Genomic DNA, 5,916 nt, shown 5'->3' on the forward strand with positions numbered 1-5,916 from the left:
AGGCGCGGCCTGGGCGGGGCCAGGCCTGGGCGGAACCCAGAGCAGCAGCCCTGAGGAGGCTTCCGGTGATGGGCGGGGCCCGCCTAGCTGGGGACCTGCCCAACCGGAAGTGCCCGCCGGGAGCGTGCTCCTTCAGTTTGCTGCGTGCAATTCTTTGACCTTAGAACTGGGATAGGCAGGTAAAAAACAGGATATCCAGTTAATTTGAATTTCAGATAAGCAACAAATAATTTTTTCAGTGTGTGTATCCCATGCAATATTCGTGTTTATCTGAAATTAGACTTAACTGGGTGTCCTGTATTTTTGCTAAGTCTGGCACTCCTGCTTAGGACCCCTTTACACTTTTAACAATTATAATTTTGACCCCCAAGTACTTTTGTTTATATGAACTATAGCCATTTAGGTGTTAGGAGCTGAAGTAGACATTTCAGCCTAAGATGTCAAGCACACCTTCCTTGACCATTGGGTGATGTCATCATATGGCCCGTAGCCTCCGAACAAGACGCACTGAGAGAATGAGAGTAGAAACGGCAAATAACTGGCTCGGCTTTGTCGGGAAACCATCTTGACCCCAAGGGCTCCCTGAAACGGTCTTGGTACTTCCCTGGACCGCACTCCAGAACAGCAGGTTTAGGACAAGCTCATTATCAAAAACTCCCCTCCGCTAATGTCTAATCAGTACAGGCTCCTCCAGGAAAAGGAGTCTGTCTGTCCTCAGCTTCACTTGGTCAAGTGTGGTTGCGTACCTGCCTTGATGATCCTGGGGTTTTGGACTTGATATCCTTGGACAGATCTTGACAAATGTGTTGATGAGGTGGGTTGAGCGAGGAGAGGAGCAAAACAAATGTGTTGAATGCCTATGATGTCATTTAGTTCTTATGACCACTCTGGAACAAGATATTATTATCCCTATTTTACTGTTAACTGATCAACAGAGGAGCCATGATTTGGACTAGCTGTCAACACAGTGGCTGCTCTTGGCATCATATCAGGACCAGCCTCTAGAGAAGCTCCCGGGCCTGGGCTGTGGCTCAGTCATCCTCGCTCTGAGTCTAGGTTTCCTCAATAGTAAAATAAAATATTAACTACTTTCTAGGGCTGTCGATGGGGATTAAGGCCAATTGTAAAAGTGGTTAAAGAGAATAGGTAAAGAATGTTGTTTCCTTATTTTAGAAGAATGTACCCTGTGAGGGACATCTAGATATGAAATTTCATGCTCTATAATCTCTCTTTCCTGCTAATGTATTTCCCTCTGTATCTCATCTGCAAGGTACAACCTCTCTTCATTGAAAACTTTGGCCCCTGGCTCAACAGCTTCCTCTCCACCAGAGGACACCACCCTCACTGGGGTAAACAGCCACATGTGTAACCACCCAGCACCCCGTTTTCTCCATTTCTCCTCTTCTCACTGATCTCCATCTCCTGTTCTTGACAGCTCCCATACCTCTGGTCACATCCTCTACCCTCTGAGACAATCAGGAAGAACTACATTTTTTTTCCTTGTAAATTTTTTTTTACAACCTTAGTATCCAACTCATTCTTGCAAAACTTGATTATCACAAAGTAACCACACTGGGGCAGCCAAATTAAGAAATAGAACATTACTCCCATAAGAGCCCCCCCACCACCACACACATGCAACTTATATACAGAGGTAACCACTATAATGACTTCTAACACTGCAGATTTTGTAGATTCCCTTTGATAGGTTAAGGAACTTCCCTTCAATTCCTATTTTCATCATGAATGTAAAATTTATCTGATGGTTTTCTCTATGAAAGGATCCTAATGCTTTTTCTTCTTTATCTATTAATATATGGATTACACAGATTTCTGAATGTTAACACCGAAACTCCTGGAATGAATCCAGTTTGGCCATGATGTACTATTCTTTTCACATATTGCTGGATTTGGTTAACTAATATTTAATATTTTGCATCTATGTTCATGAGTGAGATGGGCTTATAATTTTCTTGTATTACCTTTGTTGGGCTTTGGCATCAGATTATGTCAAGCAAAGTAAGGACTTCGGATTTTATTCTGAGATAGAAAACTATTCAGTGTTCTTATATGTGCTGATATGAAAAGAGCCCAAGTCCTGGCTGGTGTGGCTCAGAGGATTGAGCACCAGCCTGCAAACCAAAGGGTCACTAGTTCAAATCCCAGTGAGAGTACATGCCTGGGTTGTGGACCAGGTCCCCAGTAGGGAGCATGTAAGAGGCAACCACACATTGATCATTCTGTCCCTTTCTTTCTCCCTCCCTTCTCTTCTTTCTAAAAATAAAGAAATAGAATCTTTAAAAATAAAAAAAAGAAAAGATCTCAGATGTAATTAAGCGGGGAGAGCCATAAATTTAGCCATGGAGGTGAAAGACCTGTATACCAAAAACTATAAGACATCAATGAAAGAAAGAGGAAGATGAATGAAAGAGGGATGAAAAGCTATTCTGTGCTTATGATTTGAAAATATTAATGTTATTAAAATATCTATGCTACCAAAAACAATCTATAGACTTGATGCAATTCCTATCAAAATTCCAATGGCATTTTTCACAGAAATAGAACAAACAATCCTAAAATTTGCATGGAACCAAATAGCCAAAGCGATCTTGAGAAAGAAGAGCAAAGGTGGAGGCATCACACTCCCTGATTGCCAACTATATTATAAGCTATAGTAATCAGAACAGTATGGTACTGGCATAAAGACAGACACACAGATCAATGGAACAGAAAGAATAGCCCAGAAATACACCCATGCATGTATGGTTAGTTAATTTACAACAAAGAAACCAACAATATACAATGAGGAAAGGACAATCTTTTAAATAAATAGTGTCAGGAAAACTAGACAGCCGCATGCAAAAGAATAAAACTGGACCACTATCTCCTCCTCCTTTAAACAGAAATTAACACAAATGGACTAAAGATGTGAATGTTAATACCTGAAAGCCTAAAACTCCTAGAAGAACACATAGGTGGTAAACTCCTTGACATCAGTCTTGGCAATGATATTTTTTGAAACTGACGCCAAAAACAAAAGTAAATAATTGGAAATATATCAAACTAAAATACTTCCACACAGCAAAGGAAACCATTAGCAAAATGGAAAGGTAACCTACCAAACAGGAGAAAATATTTTGCAAATCATATACCTGATAAGGGGTTAATATGCAAAATATACATGTAGAGTTCATACAAATCAATAGCAAAAATATCTGATTTTTAAAAAATAAGAAGAGGATCTGAATAGACATTTTTCCAAAGAAGACATACAGATGGCCAACAGGCACATGAAAAGATGCTCAACATCACTAATCACCAGGGAAATGCCAATCAAAAATCACAATGTGATATCTCTTGTATCAGTTATACCATATCTGTTATAATGGCTGTTATTTTAAAAAAGACAAGAAGTACATGTTGCTGAGGATGTTAAGAAAAGGAAATCTTGTGCACTATTGGTGGGAATGTAAATTAGTGCAACCATTAGTGCAAAACTGTATGGAAAGTCCTCAAAACATTGAAAATAGAACTACCAGGTGACCCATCAATTTCAATTCTGGGTATTATCTGAAGAAAATAAAAACACTAACTTGAAAAGCTATGTGTATCCTCATGTTCATTGCTTTATTTACACTTGCCCATATATGGAAGCAAATTGAGTCTTCATCAGTGAATGAATATATAAGGAAAATATTCTTTGTCGCACAAGGGGATATTATTCAGCCATAAAAAAGAAGAAATCTTGCCATTTAGGACAAGATGGATGGACCTTGAGGATATTAGGCTAACTTAGATAAGACAGAGAAAGACAAATACTGTATGACCTCACTTATATGTGGAATCTAAACAAACAAACAAACAAACAAAAAATCCTAAAAAAAAAAGCACATAGACATAAAGAACAGACTGACGGCTGCCAGAGGTGGGGATGGACACAACGGGTAAAGGGAGTCAAGAGGTATAAACTTCCAGTCATGAAATAAAGAACTCAGGATGTCAAGGCCATGGTGGCTATAGTTAATAATACTGCATTACATATTTCAAAGCTGCTAAAAGAGCAGATCTTAAAAATTCTCATGACAACAGAAGGAATTTTTGTAACCACGCATGGTGATGAATGTAAACTGGACTTATGTGTGATCACTTCACAGTCTATACAAAACAAAATCATGTGTTCTACACCTGAAAGTAGTGAACGTTACATGTCAATTATACTTTAATATAACTTAAAAAATCTTTCAGTGAACTTTTTATCAGCCTTCTGTCCGGCCACAGGATGCCCCACTTCTGCTGTCTTCAGTGCCTCAGAACTCAGACACCACTCCGCCATCCACAGTCCTGTGGGTCGTGGTCTTTTGGATCGTTTGTAAGAAGTGGCTCTTTTCCAGGGCGTCAACAAGATTGAAGTCCTCCCCTTCCAGTAGGCTGTGGCAGGTGGCGATCTCAGCCTCCAGCTTGACCTTGATGTTCAGCAGGGCCTCATACCCTGGGCCAGGCCTGCCCCTCTACCTGGGTCTGGGCCAGCTCTGACTCCAGGTGCAGCAGGATCCCCCTGAGTTGTTCCATCTGCGTGGCATAGCGTGTCTCCACCTCCCTCAGGCTGTCCTCCAAACTGACCTTCAGATTCCGCATTGAGTCCGGGTCAGTCTCCAAGGACTGGACCATACGTCTCAGCTCTGTGAGTGTTGTTCCAGCAGCGCCTATCTCAGCGGTCTTCGAGGTGACCACTGTGGTGTTCTCTTTAATCTGATGGGAACAGTACTTGTCCAGCTCCTCTTGGTTCTTCCAAGTCAGCTCGTCGTACTGGGCCTGGATGTCTGCCATGATTTTGCCAAGGTCCTGAGATTTGGGGGAATCCAACTCCACGGTCAACCCAGAATTGGCAATCGGATTTTGTAGACCATTTACTTCCTCCTTATGGATCTTCTTCATGAAGAGCAGCTCCTGCTTGGGAGCCATGGTCTCTGTCTCCAGCTGCAGCCATGATGTTGGTGTCATCAATGACCTTTTGGAGCCCATTGATGTCATTCTCCACAGACTGGAGCATGGCCAGCTCCTTCTCATGCTTGACTCTGAAGTCCTCAGCAGAAAGATGGGCATTGTCAATCTGCAGAATGATGCAGGCATTGTCCGCAGAATTTGCAAAGATCTGAGCCCTCAGGTCTTTGATGGTCTTAAAATAATGTTCCCAGTCTCCAACCTGGGGTCCCTTCTTTTCTAAGTGTTCCCAGATTTTGATCTCCAGTCTCCTATTATCAGCCTCCAGGCTTCTCACCCTCTCCAGGTAGGAGGCCAGGTGGTCATTCAGGCATTGCATAGTCTCCTTCTTGCTCTGGATGCCCTCTACGCCCACCAGACCCCCGGCCATCCCTGCAGCCAGGCCCCAGATCCCAAGATGCCCTGCACACTGGTGGAGCAGGACACTGAGATCCAGGAGCCCAAGCCCCTGGTGCCTGAATAGATGCTGGCTGAGCTGCTGGCTGGCCGGACCCAGTAGCTGGGCAACTGCATGGAGCCCAGGGTCTGGTAGCTTGTGGAGAAGCTGGAGCATGTGCTGAAGCTCATGTTGTTCAGGGGGGAAGGTGAGAAGCCAAGACTCAGGTTGAAGCTGCAGTACAGTATAACTTTTTTAAAAGAGAGAAAAGGCAATTTACAGAACGGTGTGTAGAACATGATCATTTTGTGTTATTTCAAAGATACATGTGTGTATGGTACTCTTTTTTTTTTGTCATTTAGACAAGAAACTATTGACAATTGATGGCAGCAGAGGTGGTGAGGGAGGGAGACTCACTGTTCATTCTGTACTGTTTTGTATTGTTTAAAATTTTTTCACCACATGCATGCATTTAAAAACTTAATTAGAAGAAGAATGAGGAAGAAGAGGAAGAGAAAACAAAAAAGAGAAAGGGGGGA

The 5,916-nt window shown here is 42.3% G+C and overlaps 1 pseudogene; it reads right to left on the minus strand.

The window, feature by feature from the left end:
- Positions 1 to 4,307: 4,307 nt before the first annotated feature.
- Positions 4,308 to 5,568, minus strand: LOC123811202 (annotated as a pseudogene).
- Positions 5,569 to 5,916: the final 348 nt, after the last annotated feature.

The sequence above is a fragment of the Phyllostomus hastatus genome, unplaced genomic scaffold (genome assembly GCF_019186645.2).
Source record: "Phyllostomus hastatus isolate PE091 unplaced genomic scaffold, TTU_PhHast_1.1 phas_scaffold_78, whole genome shotgun sequence".
Lineage (NCBI taxonomy): Eukaryota > Metazoa > Chordata > Mammalia > Chiroptera > Phyllostomidae > Phyllostomus > Phyllostomus hastatus.